Genomic DNA, 5,475 nt, shown 5'->3' with positions numbered 1-5,475 from the left:
GACGTTGTAAGAGTAAGGTTTTTCCAATTAGATACCTTAATGCTAACTTTGGTTGTGAAGGGAACATTATGAAGTAGCTGGCCCTGCAAGGGATTAATTTCCCGAAGTGACATAGTCAAGGTCTTGTGGCTTTTTAGTGGTGGTGGCCATTGCCTCTTTGAAAAGCAGATGGGGACTAGATAGTATTCTTGGTGGCTGTAGTAGCAATCTGTTGCTATAATGAAATGCCTTCAACTGAGAAACCTATAAAGAAACCTATAAAGAAGCTCAGACCTCACAGTTTTGGAGGCAGATAGTCTAAACACCATGATACTGGCTCTGGTGAGGGTTCTCTATCTACATCAAATCATAGTGGATGGGATCATGTTATTTGATAATGACCCTCTTGATAAAAGCGACCAGAATCCCAGGAGAACTACATTAATATCTTCTTAGAGCAGTACTCCCAATAAGTCAACCATCCTTCAGTAGGCCCCACCACCTCTGTACAACCTTACTGAGGACCAGGTTTTCATCACAGGAACTCTTGGGGACAGACCACATCCAAGCCATAGCAGTGGTGAATTTTCTATGTCCCACTCACTGACCTCATGGAGATTTGTGAGTTATCCAGTAGGTTTTAAATTTGTCGAGGTTTGCTCAATGGCCTAGTCCATCTTGGGATTGTTCTATCAATGCTTGGACACTGTTCTGAGCTGGGAGGAGTTGATTAAATGCTAGTGAAATTGTGTTGGGTGAAGATTGTCAAGTTCTTCTATGTTCCTATTCATATTCTGTTGAGTGTTACATAATTTGTTGGAGGAGGGGGAGCATCATCTCCAACCTTAATTATGGCTTTCTCTGTTCCTGCTTTCCAGTTCTATTGGTTTTTGCTTCTCACTTATGTTGAAGCTCCATTGCTTGGTGCATACTTGTTCGAGATTGCTATGTTTTCTATGTGGGTTGACTAATTTTAATCATTACACAATACTCTTCTTGCCTCTGTTATTTGTCTCTGCTGTGCAATTTACTTTGTCTGATAGTCATTTTGCTACATTACTTTCTTTTCAAGTATGTGGGACACATCTATTCTATCCTTTTTTTTTTTTTTAACTTCCAGACTACCCATGTCAACAGGCTTAAGATGACAGTGTGCAGAGGAGTTATATTTTTACATCTGTTCTGGCATCTTTTGACTTCATCTCTGCATGGCAACACAACTTACATATGCCATTTTATTTTATTTTTATTCATTCTCAGTTTTGTGCTTGGGCTTCTGTTTATTTATCTGACTTCTTAGGAGTTATTAGAATTTTTTTTCATGATTTGAGTTATCTTGTTTTGCCTGAATCTCTGATGGCTCTTTTCCTGGTTGCTGTGTATATTACCTCTGTTCAAATCTTGTCACAGTATAGTAGTATTGACCTACCAGTTCAAGTATAGAAGCTTCCTTTTTTGTGTGTTGTTTGGGAGGGTTGACCTTGGGGCCTGGGCACTGTCCCTGAGCACTTTTGCTCAAGGCTAGAGCTCTAACACTTTGAACCATAGTGCCACTTCTGGTTTTCTGGTGGTTAATTGGAGAAAAGAGTCTTACAGACTTTCCTGCCTGGGCTGGCTTTGAGCCATGATTCTCAGATCTGAATCTCCTGAGTGGCTAGGATTACAGGTATGAGCCCCCAGTGCCCAGTGAAGCTTCCCTTGTTAATGTACCTGTACATGTACAATTACTTTTAATATACCATCCAAATACATTAAAATCATATCACTTCCTGGTTTTCTGACTAAGATCAAGAATTGTACCAATGTTAAAATATTTGCTTCAACTGTCAAACACAATTTAGAAACCTTAGCATGAGAAAGAGACTATTATTTTTACTCAGTTTTTCTCTTGCTGTGTTATTATTATTTCCTAATGCTCTAAGATTCCTTCTTTTGTTATTTTCTTTCTGTTTAGAGAACTTTCTTTATTCAGCCTTAGCGCAGGTTTGCTGGTGATAAATTCTCTTAGTTATTGTCATATCAGAATGTCATGATTTCCCATTTAGTTCTGAAGGCCACTTTGTCGATATTGGAGTCTGAATTGACAGATTTTTTTTTTTTTTTAACAATTCTTGTGCTACTTTCTTTGGCCTTCATAGTTTCTAATGAGAAATCTACTGTCACTCAAATTGCTTTCAGGTTACACTGTTGTTTCTCCAGGGTTGCATGAAAAACTTTTTGTCTTCTTATGAAAGTGACTCTTATATGCCTTGGCATTACTTTCTTTGGGTTTATCTTGTTAGAGGTTTGCTGCTCAGCTCTCTCTCTCTCTCTCTTCTCTCTCTCTCTCTCTCTCTTCTCTCTCTCTCTCTCTCTGTCTCTCTCTCTCTCTCTCTGTCTCTCTCTCTCTCTCTTTCTCTCTCTGTGTACTCAAAGCTGGTGCTCTACCATTAGAACCACACCTCCACTTCCATCATTTTGCTGCTGATTGATTAATTGGAGAGAGGAGTCTTGGAGTTTTTTTTTTTTGCCTGACCTTGCTTTGAACCTTGATCCTCAGATCTCAGCCTCTTGAGTCATTAGGTTTACAGGTGTGATCCACTGGCACCCAGCTAAGCTACTTGTCTTTTGCAAGTTTGAGAATTTTTCAGACATTAATTATTTACATATTTTTTCAGACCTTCGCTCTTTCTCCTCTTCTGGAACTCTAGTGAGACAAATGTCAGGGTTTTTGTTGTTGTTATACTTCTTTCCTCAGGTTCTTGAAGTTTTGTGATTTTTAAAATCTAGCCTATTATCTCTGATTATTCAGGCTGGGTCATTTATATATTTATGTATTCAAGTCTGTTGATACTTTCTTCCCTTGAAATCTTCTGTTGAGCCAATTCACTTTTTATTTTTTAATTGAGATTTGAATTTGGTGCCTTCTACTTGCTAAGTAAGTATTCATGATCCATGTCCCTAAGACCCCTCTTCCAAGTCCTCCCCTTTTGCTTCAGTTATTTTTTTTCAGATAGGATCTAACACTTGTTTTGTGTAGACTGGTCAAGGACCAAGCCTTCCAGACTTCCTAAGAATACTGAATGCCCAGCCATAGGAATTTGACTGCCCGGTAGCATGGATTTGGTATACAGGAGAAGAAAGAGAGAGAGAGGAAGGGACTCCTGTCTGTAGTTGGAATTACAACTTGGACCACCTTCCCTGTCCTTTTCTTTGAAATAGTCTTTTTCCCCCATACTGGCTTTGAACCATGATCTCTTGGCTCCACTTCCCAAGTAGCTAAGCTTACAATCATATGATTGTATTGTACTTAATGCCTGTGGGGTTTTGATGTACTTACTGGGAGAGATAGCAAAGAAGTTCATCTACTCAAATCTTCCCAAGAGCTAAAGTACTGGTATCTTTAAGATCCTTCTCTGCTGAAACTATTGAATACAACAAAGAAGATCAATTCCCACCACATCCCTTTTTTGAAGCACAGAGTCAGAGAAGAGCTGTGTTCAGAAGCTGGACTTGTCCAAAAATTCCCAAAAATGATAGTTCTCTGCTTTGGGTAGAAATAATTTCCTTCTACTTTCTCCAAACTACACAGTGTATCTTCTGAATACAACCAAAATGTTTCTCTTTACTGTTTTTTGGACTGATCTTGAACTCAGGGCCTAGGCACTGTCCCTGAGCTTCTTTTGCTCAAGGTTAGTGCTCTACCACTTGAGCCACAGTTTCATTTCTGGCTTTTTGGTAGTTTTATCAGACATAAGAGTTTCACAAACTTTCCTGCCTGGGCTGCCTTTGAACTGTGATCCTTATATATGAGTCTTCTGAGTAGCTAGGATTACAGGAATGAGCCATCAGTTTTCATTACCTGGCTCTCATTACCTTTTTAAGCCACAAAAGCAATAGTTGTTCTTTGCAGTATATGTATTGCACACAGATAAAGAAAACAGAGAGGATCCCATATAATGTGCACACAATCCTGTATAATGTATATATATATATATATATATATACATATACATATATACATTCATATATGTATATATATACAGTATACATCCCATATAATGCACACATAATGTACAAATGTATATGTATGAATAGTATATCATCTACAACTGTTTCTTATTACCTGAAGGTTCCATATCTGTGGATTTAACTTATCATAGGTTTAAGATATTTGAAACAAATGTGCAGACTTTTCCCCTATGTCGCTTTCTAAACAACACGGTTAAACAGCTATTTACTTAATATTTATATTGTATAAGATGATATACAAAGGCTGTCAAATTATATAAGGGACTTGAGCAGCCATAGATTTTGGTATGGAAAGGCCTGGGACCAATATCCTACAGATAATGAGGGATGACTCTCCATACAATCACATGCAAACATGGTATTTCCTACATTTATATAATAAAAATGTGATTATGCTTGATTTTCAGTTTGGTGACATGCTTTTATCTTAACTGGATACCTTAATATCATTCCATTCCAAGAAATAGAGTTTTAGGTGATCTCTCTTTAATGGTTACATAAAATTCCATGGGAAGAGTTGAGCTATTTACATCTCTCTTCCTTCTTGTAGAAAATGGAGATTATTTCCAATTATTTCCACTGTAAGCAATTCTGAACAGAACAACTTCTTTGTAGATATCCATTGCGCACTTGACTGATTATCTTAAGATAACCTGTTAGCAGTGGAATAGCTAGGCTGTAGGGGACATGCATTTTTTGAAAAAAGAACCTTTGATACATATTTTTACTTCCCATTCTGCTTTTAACCCTAGTTCCAATGTGTAGCACTCGTTTGGCTCCAAAGTGATCCCATTCATAGATCACCAATAGTGTCCCACCTCTACTCTTCCCTCTGCTCTCTGCTCCTCTGTCCATTCCTGCTGGCTTGTGGCAGGATGACACTTGACATTTGAATGGGCATATTTCATTTGCTCCCATCCATCCATTCATGACTCAGTGTAACTTCTAAACATAGGTGGCGAGTGTTTTGTTTTAAGTTCAGTGCTCCCAAGGCCTTGATGTGAAGCACTGTTTAGGAGGCAGTTGTGGTCAGGCAGGTTCTTTCATTCCAGTGACCTCTGACCTGAAGAAGAAGAGAGCTGGAGATGTATAAAGGAAGAGGGTCAAACATGAGAGGTCAATCATGAGGAAGAGGGTCACATAAGTGACCTTCCCCCTCACCCTGCCCTAACCCTGTGATGCAACTTGGCCAGGGAGCCACAGTAGGATCTGCCTTCAGTTAGAAAAGCCAGGCCTGGCTTGCCAGGGTGAAGATGGGTAAGTTCTCAACACATCATGGAAGTTCCCCTGGAGTAAAAATGGGATGTGGTGTGTTGTAGGAGGAAAAGGCACTGAGACAGCCTTCCAGGCTTCCTAAGGCCTCCAAATGCTTAGCCATAGACATCTGGATGTCCTGTAGCATGGATCTGATGAGTAGGAAAGGAGAAGACGTCGGGGAAGAAGGAAACCCAGCTCAGGAAGGCCTGCAAGAGGCTGGATGACAAG

The sequence above is a fragment of the Dipodomys merriami genome, unplaced genomic scaffold (genome assembly GCF_024711535.1).
Source record: "Dipodomys merriami isolate MVZ:Mamm:240054 unplaced genomic scaffold, mDipMer1.0.p SCAF_21, whole genome shotgun sequence".
Lineage (NCBI taxonomy): Eukaryota > Metazoa > Chordata > Mammalia > Rodentia > Heteromyidae > Dipodomys > Dipodomys merriami.
Note: the sequence above shows the minus strand (reverse complement) of the source record.